The sequence below is a fragment of the Chiloscyllium plagiosum genome, unplaced genomic scaffold (genome assembly GCF_037043375.1).
Source record: "Chiloscyllium plagiosum isolate Xiang-an unplaced genomic scaffold, Cpla_swu_hap1 HiC_scaffold_36, whole genome shotgun sequence".
Classification (NCBI taxonomy): Eukaryota; Metazoa; Chordata; class Chondrichthyes; order Orectolobiformes; family Hemiscylliidae; genus Chiloscyllium; species Chiloscyllium plagiosum.
Window position 1 is genome coordinate 61,846,938 of NW_028270174.1, and position 15,497 is coordinate 61,862,434.

Consider the following 15,497-nt stretch of genomic DNA (forward strand, 5'->3'; position numbering starts at 1 on the left):
CTGGCACCATTAATTAGACCATTAATTTCCACATCACTAGCCAGACTATCAGGTGGAGTCTATTGATCTCATTGAAACGAATACTTGGAATATTTCCGGTATGAATCATGTGAATTAGAGCCTCTGAACGAGACATAGAACATAGAACAATACAGCAGAGAACAGGCCCTTCGGCCCACGATGTTGTGCCAAACATTTGTCCTAGCCTAAGCACCTATCCATGTACCTGTCCAATTGCCACTTAAAGCTCACCAATGATTCTGACTCAGCCACTCCCACATGCAGCGCTTTCCATGCCCCCACCACTCTCTGGGTAAAGAACCTACCCCTGACATCCCCCCTATACCTTCCACCCTTCACCTTAAATTTATGTCCCCTTGTAACACTCTGTTGTACCCGGGGAAAAAGTCTCTGAATGTCTACTCTATCTATTCCCCTGATCATCTTATAATCCTCTATCAAGTCACCCCTCTTCCTTCGCCTTTCCAATGAGAAAAGGCCTAGTACTCTCAACCTATCCTCGTACGACTTATTCTCCATTCCAGGCAACATCCTGGAGACAAAGTAGGAAAGATGAATTTCGAGTAGTAGGAAGTTTTCACCACAGAGAGAGATCACTTCGCCCATCGCACCTGTATCACGTAAAGACAGAGCCTTCCAGCCAACACCCCATTTATAGCATGTTGACAATAACCCTGCAGGTGATAGCACTGTAAACATTCGGGAATATTGTTTGGGGTCTAATCCATTATCAACATAGATATGATCTCCAATGCTGTAAATCCTGGCGTATGGGGAAAAAGTAGGGGCAGAACTGTATCAATATTCAAACAGTTGGTCCAGCCCTGAGGAGCTAATAGGTCCATTTCTAAACGTTGTTTCTCAGGACATTCTGACTATTCTTGACTTAATATCACTGTCAACTGACATGAAAAAATGCAATCATGTTCCCCAGAAATGCTGAAAGAAACATACCTTTATTCAGCCAAGATCAGCAACATGAATTAAGCAAGTTGAAAAAAAAACTTTCTTTTAACTGATTATTGACAACATGGATTTCACAAAGTGCAAAGTACAGAGGGGAAGGGTGGAGGGTTGGGGGTGGGCGATGTTCACTGTTCCCTGATGTCCGGTTGCGTTTGTGAGTAACAGATGAACCTGCGAACCAGATTCAGGATGGTACTGCAGGTATTTCAGCAGATACTATGTACACGGAATTCTCCCATAAATCAGCAATGACATGAACATTTATTTTTTATTGTGTTTGAAGCCAACTAAAATTGAACAATATGGTTAGAGAAGTTCCTTTCGTTTCTTTGAACTAGTAACAAGGGACGCTCTTTGTAGACCTAGGGTGGCAGGAGGATCTTTCACAGCAGAATGTGAGGGAACAGAATCATGTTGGAAATCCAGATAGACTGGAACTTGTTTCACTGGAGGGTGAGAGGTCGGGGGGCGGGGGGGGGGGTGTGTGGGGGGGTGACCTCATACAAGTTTATAAAGCCATGAGTGGAAAGGTGAATGGCTCTAATTGACATGATTCATACTGGAAATGTACGAAGCTTTCGTTTCAAAAATATCACATATCAATAAACTCCACCTGACCCGACGGCTAACGATGTGGAAATTAATGGTCTAATTAATGGTGCCAGACGATGCCTGGGACAACATCACTTTATTCAACTAAAGTCAGCAATATACATTCACAATGTGAAAGGCAGAAACGATACTTTTACACACTTCAGCCAGTTTCATCTGCAGTCAGACACAACTTAAAATTCAGACCATTGCACAGAAGATAGACGAGCGCTCACAACATTGGAAATGATTTTGTTTGATAAAAGAATCCATCGTAGACTTCCTCAGAGCAATTCGTGTCAACAAACTTGTTTTTTTTGTGTGTGTGGGGTAGCGCACGAAATGTTACTTTAATCCGATTGATGTGAACCATTTGCACTTAAGAAGTTGTTTGAAAACGTCTATCACAGTAGATACGCGAGTAAATTTTATAAATCATTGATCAAAGGGGACAATCCTTTTTGGATTCGAGGAAGATCCATAGTGATATTTTGTAAATGTTTGGAGCTGGGATTGTTTTCAATTATTGACTCAGACATTGGTGTATTTTCCCTATGGTGGGGGATTTCAACAATAGGGAACATGTTTTTCCAATGAGAGGAGAAAAATTTTATAAAGGATATCATAGACAACCTTTTACACAGAGAATGGTTTGTGTGTGGGATGATTTGGTGGTGGATACTTACAACCTTTAGAAGACATTTGGATAAGTAAATGATTATCAAATGTTTGGAAGGATATGGGCCAAGTACACACAGGTGGGATAAATTTAGTTTGGGATTAGGACTGGCATGGACTGGTTGGACCAAAGGGTCTGTAACCATGCTGTATCACTCCATGACTCTATGACTATTTATCAATTTTTCTCAATATTAAACAGTGCTGTAGTGATCCTTGAATGAACTGTTGATGTTAAGGTTGTGTCTGAGACTTTGCGAATATTTCCTTCAATGAGAGGAGTGACTAGTTCTCCAAGTTACACAACTGAAAATAAACTTTTCTCCAGCATTGTTGCTGAGTCGATTTGTTTCTGCGGAGACGGTGGTTATTGTTTGCAGTTGGCTTTCCACCAACTGGTCAACAGTGAGACAAAATATCTCTGATCCACTACAGAAACTCCACCTGCTTCCAGTAAATGAAACTGGGAACTCAAGGACCTTTTCTGCAGTCAGCTTAATTGCTGCCAACTATTATATCCGGCCGATTAAAGGGAAAATGAATCAACTAAAATAAAGTCCAACCAAACAAATGATATTTTCCTATTTACTCACAATGGATACATTTCACTTGGCATTTCTCCCTTTAAAAGGAAAGTCACTGAATACAGCATTCACTGTATGACTATCAGAAAATAGAACATTAAATGCAATGACGTTCTGCTTAGTTCAGTCTGTTTATTGAGTATCTTTAAAGCTCCTGAATATGAAGTTCATGGATCCAAAATCCCACATTGCAGTAACATTTGTTATCATCTCAAAGTAAATTAACAAAATTGAATTGGTTCAAACTCACATCACTTGTTACACCATTCTCTGATTCATGTATCTCATTAAAACTGAGTGGGCCCTTTATACATGGTTAACACTGGTGTAGTGTAACAGAGAATTTTTGCTGATTTTTATGAGTTAACTGCCCTGTCAGAGCTATCAGTGACCAGAGAAATGTACTGTTTATAACCTACATTCGTGGTAATTATTACTGTAATACTCTCTTAATTTACCAAACATTCCTGATGCACCCAGACTGTTACATGCAATGGTTTAGCCGTTGAGGATTTAAAAAAAAACTTAGGGACTGTCTTGTTCTAGTTCATTAGATGCTCTTTCAAAAGTTTACCTAGGTGTTATGTATCACTGCGGACTCACATTTTGTTTCTCAGGCACACAGCTTTCCTTTACTGTGCATTTTAGTGTCGGAGCAATTTGAAAAAAAAAGATACAAGGAGAGACATTCTGCAATGTAAGGAGGTGCTTCTAATCTCCGGGTCCAAACTGTTTAGTGACATACACTTACATTCTGAACATAATCACTTTAGATATGCTTCATATTAGATTGCCTAAACTGAATTTAGAAACGCAGATTAGAAATGGTATGTTATTTTGTAATGTGAGAGAGACTTTGAGTGACAGCAAAAATAAAGTCATTCATTTTGTTGGCTAATAATATTATTGAAGTTCTTTTTAGCTTTATCTGCTTGTGGTGGAACGTAGGATTAAAGGGAGTTAACTTCTAATTGAATATTCTTAATATAATCACTTTGGACACGCTCTGTATTCAGTTGCCTAAATTCAATTTTGAAATGTTTAATATGAATTACATGTTATTTTGAGTGCGACAGGGACTTGCAGTATCCAGGGAAGAAAAGCTCAACTGTTTTATTAGCTAGTAATATGTTTGAACTTTAATTTTAGTTTTATCTGCTTGTGAATGAATGTAGAAATAAAGGGAGCTAACTTCCAGTTAAATTTGTTTTTTTTTATAAACAAAATACATGCAAATACCATGTGAAACAGACCTGAAGCTACTCAAATTTACTTCAAAAGAAGCTATTCAGCAAAACAAATATCCCAAGATGTGTATGTGTCCATGTTTAAGCAGAACCTCATGTAAAGACATGATCCCATGTGTTCGGGCTGTGTAAGCTGATACCAGGGTCCAGTCTCAGCCTCCAGCAGGAAACCAACATGCGGAAGCTGTAAGCCTGCCCCTTCCGATGGCCATATAAATCCTGGGCACTGGACTGTAATTCAACACTCCTGGGTCGGCTCTGTTTAGAAAGATCTTAGCAGAACCGTTTCCCACAAGTTATCAGAATGATTGTGTCGACAATTTTTCTCAGTTTGTTGCTGACTTTCTTATCATGTGAGTGTTTGTTGTTCAAGTCGCTCTTTGTGACTGTCTCAATGTTAGTCTACGGCAGGAATGTAAAAGACTCAGCCATCATGTCATCAACATTAATGCTCATGGTTTATTTGTTTTCTTTTTAAAAGTGTCCAGTCGGAGGTTGTTTTGATCCAGCCAGAGGCAGAGACTGGCCGTCCCGCAGGCAGCCTGTAACTGACCTGTAAAACCAGCGGGTTCGATCTTAGCAGCTACACCATGCACTGGGTCCGACAGGTTCCCGGACAGGGTCTGGAGTGGCTGCTGTACTACTATAGTTCATCCAGCAGTAACTATGAACCAGCCATTAAGGGTCGATTTACTGCGTCCAAAGACACTTTAAACAAAATTTTCGCGTTGGACATGGAGAACCTGAAGATCGAAGACACCGCCATCTATTAGTGTGCAAGAGAACACAGCGAGAGGAACCAGGGCTGGACCCGTTCAAAAACAGCTCGAGGGAACATTTTGTCAATTCCGTCATAAACTAACGGTGAGTACGAGTTTTAAATGCAATTATACCAACTGCGATCTGAAGCAGACCTCAGGCTGCCTCTGACAAAACTATCAAAGAGGAAATGTACCATTAAACTAGCAAACTGGTGACACAATGGGACAATGTTTTGGGCATGTCATATGTACTGCTAACACTTCCATCAATTAAATGCTCGGACAGAATGTTAGTTTTAACATATATGACAGCTCAGGAAATCACTGCTAATTGTTATGTCAACTATGGCATTAATTCTAAACATGATCAGTACTAAATGGCTCTTTCAAATGAAAATTGAGACCTCGAGTAAAGAACAGAGAATGAGTGTACTGGTCTACATCATTGTGATACTACAGTGGGTCACAGTGTTGTGCACAGCGACATCCTCATACAAAAACCACTGACAAGTGTTTATCTCAAATTGATGATTTCTACCATGGCTGGCGCGAGAAATAATGTGAGATGCAATTTAAACGCAATCCAGTAGTGCTAGTTTGTACAAATGTATAATTTTTTTCTACCTTCTTCGTGTTGATTGTCAAGTTAAATGCAGACCAAACCTGGAAAAGTATTCCAAGCGTTCAAAATACAATGAATCGTAAAAGCTGGAATAATGCACCAAATCATTTTTAGAGGAGTCTGAATCACTGCTTTCTAGGAAGTGAAGAAATTCTCTGCATTTTACAGTTTACAGTCTGTCATAGTATTTGACACAACGTGTCTCACAGTGATATAGCTGGGGTGACACTGCAATTATGATCAATACAAAAACCTATTCAGCCTCCATTGGTTGAAACTAGTCAGTGATTACTTCTACAAACCGTCTTAACTTGCAGTGCAGTATTAGTTCTGTGGGGTTTTATGCCAGTATCACTATTTAATTTGTAAAAGTGGTGGGTAATTATTGATACACCAGTTGGGGATTTTGAGAATCAGCTCATGTGTTACTTTGTGAAGTATAAAACAGCATTAACATTAATCAAGAATGATCAGAGTTCACTAGCGCAATTATGTGATGAAGATTTATCATGACTTTATTTTGCCTGTGGTTCTGAAAATTTAAATTGATGGTAGATTTTTGATTTGTTTTATACAGAGCTAGTTATTGTGTGACCCAGTCCAGAGGATGTAACACTGTGACTATCTTGATTACTGGGGCCAAGGGACCGTGGTGACAGTGACTTCAGGTAAGACCCTTGAACTTTCTTAGTGACTTGTTAAAAACTTTCTATTCATGTGACTAATTTCTGAATTAAATGAAACTCAGATTCTTGTGCCGAGTTTGGTTTGGTTCGGATTGATTTTTGTTCAGACTGATTACAGACTTCAGTTAAGGCTCAGCAAATAGTTACAATGGTGATGATGGAGTCAGTTGCTCGGTGTATCTCTTTTTCTGATCAGATGGGCATTCTGTGTGGCTGGGTTAATAGAAACACCTAATGTCTCTAAATCAGTCAGCTATAAATAATGTTTAATGTCAGTGACACCCTGATTGTGAGTTTTATTATCAACAACAAATGCTAAGAATTCAAAGATGTTCGAGACATTATAAACATGATTAAAATATGCTAAAATATCATTATTCACTTCTTGAATATATGTTCTTACCCTGATTATATTTTCTCATTTATTTTGTTAATTTTGTTGATGACAAGCAGGTTAGAAACTGTCATAAAATTTTCTTGCGGTGCTATATTGCATTCTGTTGATTGGATTCTGAGTTTGTTTTACTTGATTCTGTTGAATTGAGTTGATTGGATTTTGGCTTTGTTTTAGTTGATTCGGTTTGAACTGTGTTGATTGGATTCTGACTTTGTTTTTACTTGGTTTTGTTGAATTGTGTTGATTGGCTTTTGAAATTGTTTTATTTGATTCTGTTGAATTGAATTGTTTGGATTCTGATTATGTTTCATTCAAATCTGTTGTTTTGAGTTGATTGGATTCTGATTTTATTTTCCTTGATTCTGTTGAATTGAGTTGATTGGATTCTTATTCATTTTGTGAAATTGATCAGCGTTTTCATGCTTTCTGTAATCGGTGTTTTCTTTCTGGTGAGGAGATTGACTCTCTGGATTACTTTTCATTACCAATATTTGTGAAGTTCTTTTGTTTTTCATGAATCATTTCTGCATTTGTTAAACTTATATGACACATTTTTCTCTGCTTGATTGAAAACATTACATCCATTTGTAACGGTCTGAAAAACAACTTAAGGCAGAAACCCGGAAGTGTGAGAAATGAAAAAAAAAACGAGTTTTAATGCATTGGCTTTTTTAAAAAAAACTCAGTTCTAATTGTAAACGAACTGAATTTTGTTTTGAGTAGCCTCATTCAAAATAAAATTTGGGACAAAATCTGAAACTGCAGAATTGATCAGATTATGTAATTGAAAGTAACTTATAATTATAATGTGGTAATATTTGTCCATTCAGTAATTTTGTTTTGACAATGAAGTGATTAATCAATATATGCCTTCAACCGCTCTACTGTGCGTTGCACAAGACTGTCACGATCAAGAAGGGTGTACAGGTTGGAAATAAATTGAACTATTGCCAGAAACGTTACAGCTTTAAGTGTTAAGTCCCCTCACAAACAAGGCTGCTATTATGACTTGTTATTTCTATTCAATTTAATCATTAGTTTGCTGGATTCTGAGCAGCTTTGTTAGACTTCAATCTGGGTTTGTTTTGTGAGGTTACATCATGTTCTTGGTTCTGTTGAAAATGTTTGCAGAGCTATTTCTCATGCAAACACACCTTGTTTTGATCTGGTGATCATTGACCTGTTGAGGAGGGACTGTGCTTGGTTAACATTAAATGTGTTATATTTGGGAAACCGTTTCTGGTTTCTCCATTGTTTTTGCAATGTTAACACGGTTGGTGACAGTGAACCACTCCAGGTTCCTCATTCATTGCAATCAGCATGGGAGGTGAAATGTCATAAAGCCTATTATTAAGTGAAAGGCAAATCGCAAAGGTTTTAGAAATGAAGGGAAAACAGATACCTTCGGGCGCCATTTTTACTTAAAAGTAATAATTAATGATTAATCTAATCCATGCTTTACAATCCAAATTCAGAACTCTATTATCTAGTTCAATCACAAGGTCTGTCTTTAAACAGTTTACAAGTCATCGAGAAATATAAATAGAATTTCAAAAGTCTAATGTTCTAATAGTTCTTGCTCTTGAGCAAAAATGCCATGACTGTGTTATAATTGATCAAGAAACACCTTTCAATTCCGCTGTACACTACAAACATATTTTTCTGGCTGGAATGGATCATTGGCAAAGACCATTTGGAAATTCTGCTCAATTCTATGAAGATCAGGTCAGTTTCACTGCTTTGATCAGTTTCACACGTAACTTGAGTTAATTCATTGTTATGTCCCTGATTAAACTGGATTTACAGGATAAAAATAAAGCATTAACTGAATTATTGTGGGTGGCACGGTGACACAGTGGTGAGCACTGCTGCCTCACAGCGCCAGAGACCCTGGTTCAATTCCCGCCTCAGGCGACTGGCTGTGAGGAGTTTGCACAATCTCCCCGTGTCTGCGTGGGTTTCCTCCGGGTGCTCCGGTTTCCAAAAGTGTGCAGGTCAAGTAAATTGCCCGTAGTGTTAGGTGAAGGGGTAATTGTAGGAGAATGGTTCTGGGTAGGTTACGCTTCGGCGGGTCGGTGTGGACTTGTTGGGCCGAAGGGCCTGTTTCCACACTGTAAGTAATCTAATCTAATTTAATCTGCACAGTGCTTTAGGTGTTCCCAATCTGTGCATTTTAAATAAATAGTTACATTTTACAACAAAATATCAACTGAGGAGTCATTCTTTAGGAAACAACTGCTATAGTGAATTATGTGTCCAAGGCCAAATTTCGAATTAATTAAAATAATCCACTCATGAACTCGCAGGGCAGCATGGTGGCTCAGTGGTTGGCACTGCTGCCTCACAGTGCCAGGGTTTCCTTCGGGCGCTCTGGCTTCCTACCACAGTCCAAAAGATGTGCAGGTCAGGTGATTGGCTGTGCTAAATTGCACACAGTGTTCAGGGATGTGTAGGTTAGGGTGCATTAGTCAGGGATAAATATAAATTAGTGGGAATGGGTCTGGGTGGGCTACTTACTGTCCAGAGGGTCCGTGTGGAATTGTTGGGCCAAATGGCCTGTTTCTATACTGTAGGAACCCTACTCTTAAAATCATGGGCGTGCTTGCTGCAAACGCAGTGAATTCATTTTACATCGATGTGTTCAGACGGATGCAGAGTTCACAAATTTGCAGAAGACATGAACTCAAGGATAACAGAGCACATTGTTTATTCAGACACTGAAAATAGAGTAATATTTATTTTAATAAATATACTTGACCGATTTATTGCAATGTAGCGATCGGAAGGAATCTGCTCACATTAGTTAAGTGTGACAATCATTTAGATTAGATTTCCTGCAGTATGTATCGGGCCATTTGGCCCAACAAGTCCACACCGACCCTCTGAAGAGTAACCCACCCAGACCCATTCCCCTACCCTATATTTACCTCTGACTAATGCACCTAACACGATGGACGATACAGCATGACCAGTTCACCTGACATGCACATCTTTGGATTGTGGGAGGAAATCCACACAGACACAGGGGAGATTGTGTAAACTCCACATAGGCAGTCAACCGAGGCTGGAACCGAGCCTGGGTGCCTGGATCTGTGAGGCAGCAGTGCCCACATTTACTTAGACATCCGCTAAAGCGGGCAACTCCAGACAGAAGCATGTTTTGAATTCATACCTTTTTAAACATTTTCGTTCATTAAAAGCAGTTAACAAGAAAATGACCTTGCCCTAATTCCTTCAACAGAAATGCTTTCCACACTGGAAAGCAGTATTGACTTTATTCAGTGCATGCAAAATTTCCACAGTTCAAGGAACGTTTTAAGAATATGTAAAATAATTCAGAGAATAACCTATTTCCTCCAGATCTGTGCTTTAATTGGCGATATTTCCCACCTCAATAATTTTGTTAAATACAATGACTTATTAACTTTATTAACTCAATGATTATTTATGTTCATTATGAACACATTCTCGTTCACATTAATACTCTGGTTAGTTCCTCTGATGAATGTTCAATTACAGTGAATATATTTGATGTGAGGAGTTGAGCAATGTATCCTCTAGGATTAAGTCTGTTGTGCAGTTTGTTTCTGTGCTATCTCCGACTAACTTGTCAACGGTCCTGACCATTTGTAGATTGTCCAGTTCGGATACCTGAATCTCAGACAGTTCAATTTCATCTCGCGCTTCAAAACCACTTTTATCTGCCAGAAATACAATATTCGATTAGGTGCCTCAGAATTGAGAGCCCTGACTAAGTTGTTCCAATCAGAACGAACATTTCAGGAACAAAAGGCAGATAGCAAGAGTTTAGAAATTGGTTGTTGGCAACAAGAGATATTTGATTGAGCGAGGCAGAGGGAAATATGCCGCATATTTTCTTTGTGCCTCAGTTATGCAGGACATGTTTCGTGGCACAATGTAGAATCAGAATTTTTTTGCATCTTATTATTTGAAAATCTATTATCAGCTTTTAATGTCACTGGCAACGGTCATGTTACACTTCAAAACATTTTAATCTTTTCCTAACTATGTAGACCGTCTGGTGCAGCAACATTTACAGGAGAAAGAGGAAGGGAGTTCTAGGTTGGAATCCAGTGACAGTGAATTGATGGCAATGCAATTCCTAGATTTATTCCTCTGTAGTTCCCATAGAGTTTGAACAATTTGGAGCTGCAGTCAAAGCATTCTTGGATAAATGTTGAAATGTTACTTTCATTGTACAAAAATTCTGGAACAATCCCTGGGTGTTGGAAGGTGATAATAACTAACATGGTTTATGTATTGTCAAAACAGGTGGACTGTGTTCTCCGTGATAGTGTCAAGCTCATTGTGTACAGGTGTGTTGTGATGTTGTAGTAGAGTCCCTGATTCTGTGCCAGGTGGCCTGTGTTCACTTACAACCTGTTAGAGAGGTATGTAACACAATCTCTTATCAGGTTACTTCAGTGCAAGAAAGAAAATTGACATGTTTGGGTGTTTATTGGAATTCCACTCACAGAGACCAATGGGCGGCACGGTGGCACAGTGGTTAGCACGGCTGCCTCACAGTGCCAGAGACCCGGGTTCAATTCCCGCCTCAGGCGACTGACTGTGTGGAGTTTGCACATTCTCCCTGTGTCTGCGTGGGTTTCCTCCGGGTGCTCCGGTTTCCTCCCACACTCCAAAAAAGTGCAGATTAGGTGAATCGGCCATGCTAAATTGCCTGTAGTGTTAGGTGCAGGGGTAAATGTAGGGGAAGGGGTCTGGGTGGGTGCGCTTCGGAGGGTCGGTGTGGACTTGTTGGGCCGAATGGCCTGTTTCCACACTGTAAAGTAATCTAAAAAAAATCTATTCAATCGCCGTCCTGACTTGTGTCTCTGAGATATTAAACAGAATTTTGGGGGTTAGCAGCTTTTTCCAGATCAATATTTGTTCACAAGCTTTTGGGCATCGCTAGATGGGGTTAATGGAGTAAGTGCTCAAAGAAATCCCAGCTTTTGACTTGCTGTTATGACAATATCATTTATAACTAATCCAGAATGAATCATTTTCGAAGCATATTTGATGAGATTATGCTTAGGCTGTTTTACTTTTTATTAAACCAGTGCTGTAGCTGAATTTGATTGTTCAGTACGGTGGGAGTTCCGCTGAATCCAACACTTGCTGCAGATGGTGATAGCTTTTCAGTTGGTCTTCAATTGCCATCTCAGACCATCCAGTACCTCTGCTAAGAATTCTTTTTCCAACAAGAGTCAAGCCAACGTAATGACTGTTTATCTCAACAGGTGTGAGCTCTTGTGCCAAAAACATGTAAACAATTTGGTGAAGGGGGCGTGGGATCTCTGGATGCGAAAGGTTAACCTTGCCTTCTCTCCGCAGGAGCTGCTAGACCTGCTGAGTTTCTTCAGAAATTTCTGTCTTTATTTTGGTTTTCTAGCATTTAAAGTGTGTTGTTTCATTGAAAAAAGTTCTGTTCGATTAAACACGTTCTTCAGAGAAAAGATGCATTTGAACAAGTTGCGAATGTTCAGAAATATTAAATATCAGAGAATCATTGAATTTGACCGCCCTGATCTCGAGCTGTAGTTTTACAAGAAACTATTATGAAGTAACAACATACTCCAGAGTGCAGTGGCTGCTGTAATTGGATGGAAGTTATTTTGATCACTCAGATAGAGAATGTCAATGATCCCGTTCCAAATAATCAGCAGAAGTTTTTTTTCTAAAGCATGTGTGAAACAATTACTTTGTTGAAATATTTTAATAAAAAGTGTTCACCGCCAGCGCTAGCTTAATGAATGACACAATGATAGGAAGGTAGGGGCAAGAGGAGGGCACTCAGCCCCTCGAGCTGTTCCACTACTTACTTAGATCATGAAGCATCTGTGAGCTAAATCAACAGGTCTCTCTTTGGCTAAAACTCTTTAACACCTTTGATTAACAAGCAAAAACTATCCCAGATTCACTGATTTACAGTAAACTATCCCAGATTTACAGCTGAGGATACATTTGAGTAACGATAAGGTCAAATTAACAGAAACTAACATGCTCAATTGGTCATTCTATTGTAGAGACACCATCTCCCCCCATGCTTTATGGCCTGGTCTCCTCCTGTCAGGAGCACAACACCGGTTCTGTGATCTTTGGTTGTTTGGTGATGGACTATTCCCTTGACGTCACCAAGGTAACCTGGAAGAAAGGTGGGGAGCTAATCACGACTGGATTGAGGACTTACCCCTCAGTGAGAAACAAGAAGGGAACCTATACCCTGAGCAGCCAGTTAACCCTGCCCGAGTCAGCGGTAGGTTGCCCCAGCAAAATCTCCTGTGAGGTTCAACACAGCGGGTCACACAAGAGCAAAGAAATGCCATGTCCAGGTTCATGTTGTGCTCTGAGTTAAACAGAGCATCTGGGATTAACATTAATAAGGCATTATTTATAACCGTTTTCGCAGAATCACCTTATACAGCACAGGAAAAAGGCCCTTTGATCCATCGGCCTCCGAAATCAGTCTGGCGCCATTACGCACGCGGCCGCAACATCGCCCGCTGCAATACCTGCCGCCGCCGCCGACGATGACGTCACATCCGCCCCCACCGACCTCGCAGCCTCCGCGATCGCCGCCCAGACAACCGCCTCCGCGATCGCCGCCCAGACAACCGCCTCCGCGATCGCCATGAAGACAATCACCGGCAGATTCGCGACCTCCGCGGCTATGGGGAATAACTCTGTCTCTGCGGTCGCCGCAGCCACTTCCGCCCCCACTGACGTCACTAACGCCGCATGTGTCTCCGCCCCCACGCCGATCTCCACGCCTAGCCCCACCCCCCCGGCGAGTTCCGTCACCTCGCCTAACCCCGCCCCTTCGCCGATCTCCGACCTCATGCCTAACCCCGCCCCCACGCCCATCTCCGTCACCACGTCTAACCCCGCCCCTTCGCCTTTCGCCATCACCACGCCCGACCCCGCCCCCACGCCGATCTCCGTCCCCGCCCCCAGACCTAACCCCGCCCCCGCACCCAGCTCCAGCCCCACACCAGGTCCTCGCGACCAGCCCTGCCGTGTTTTCACCATCCCTCCAGACCGACCCCTCTCTGAGGATGAAAGATCAGTCCTCAGCAAAGGCCTCACCTTCATTCCCCTACGCTCCCGGATTGATGAATTCAACATGCGGCATTACATCGAACAATTCTTCCGCCGCCTTCGCCTCCACGCCTACGTCTTTAACCAAGACTCCCGCCCACCCTCTGACGACCCCTTCTCCCGCCTCCAACACACCCCATCCACCTGGACACCCCGTGCTGGCCTCCTACCTACCCTCAACCTCTGCATAGCCAACTGCCGCCGTGATATTAACCGCCACCTGAACTCCACTACCCCTCTCACCCACTCCAACCTCTCACCCTCGGAACGCGCAGCCCTCCACTCAGTCCGTTGCAACCCCAACCTTACGATCAAACCAGCAGACAAGGGAGGTGCGGTAGTAGTTTGGCGCACCGACCTCTACACCGCTGAGGCCAAATGCCAGCTCGCAGATACCTCCTCCTACTGCCCCCTTGACCATGACCCCACCCCCCACCACCAAACCATCATCTCCCAGACGGTCCATAACCTCATCACCTCGGGGGATCTCCCATCCACCGCCTCCAACCTCATAGTCCCACAACCCCGCACCTCCCGCTTCTACCTCCTGCCCAAAATCCACAAACCTGACTGCCCCGGCCGACCCATTGTCTCCGCCTGCTCCTGCCCCACCGAACTCATCTCCGCATACCTTGACACCGTCCTGTCCCCCTTAGTCCAAGAACTCCCCACCTACGTTCGGGACACCACCCATGCCCTCTACCTGCTCCATGATTTTCGCTTCCCCGGTCCCCAACGCCTTATTCTCACCATGGACATCCAGTCCCTGTACACCTCCATCCCCCATCACGAAGGACTCAAAGCCCTCCGCTTCTTTCTTTCCCGCCATACCGACCAGTACCCTTCCACAGACACCCTCCTTCGACTGACTGAACTGGTCCTCACCCTGAACAACTTCTCTTTCCAATCCTCCCACTTCCTCCAAACAAAAGGAGTAGCCATGGGCACCCGCATGGGCCCCAGCTATGCCTGCCTCTTTGTAGGATATGTGGAACAATCCATCTTCCGCAACTACACTGGCCCCACCCCCCACCTTTTCCTCCGCTACATCGATGACTGTATCGGCGCCGCCTCGTGCTCCCACGAGGAGGTTGAACAGTTCATCCACTTCACCAACACCTTCCACCCCGACCTCAAATTCACCTGGACAGTCTCAGATTCCTCCCTCCCCTTCCAAGACCTTTCTATTTCTATCTCAGGCGACCGAATCAACACGGACATCTACTACAAACCAACCGACTCCCACAGCTACCTGGACTACACCTCCTCCCATCCTGCCCCCTGTAAAAACGCCATCCCATTCTCCCAATTCCTTCGACTCCGCCGCATCTGCTCCCAGGAGGACCAGTTCCAAAAATGCACATCCCAGATGGCCTCCTTCTTCAAGGACCACAATGTCCCCCCCGACGTGGTCGACGATGCCCTCCACCGCATCTCTTCCACTTCCCGATCCTCTGCCCTTGAACCCCGCCCCTCCAACCGCCACCAGGACAGAACCCCACTGGTCCTCACCTACCACCCCACTAACCTCCATTTACAGCGCATCATCCGCCGCCATTTCCGCCACCTCCAAACGGACCCCACCACCAAGGATATATTTCCCTCCCCTCCCCTATCAGCATTCCGTAAAGACCACTCCCACCGTGACTCCCTCGTCAGATCCACACACCCCACCAACCCAACCTCCATTCCGGCACCTTCCTCTGCAACCGCAGGATGTGCAAGACTTGCGCCCACACCTCCCCCCTCACCTCTCTCCAAGGCCCCAAAGGAAACTTTCATATCCGCCACAGATTCACCTGTACCTCCACACATATCATCT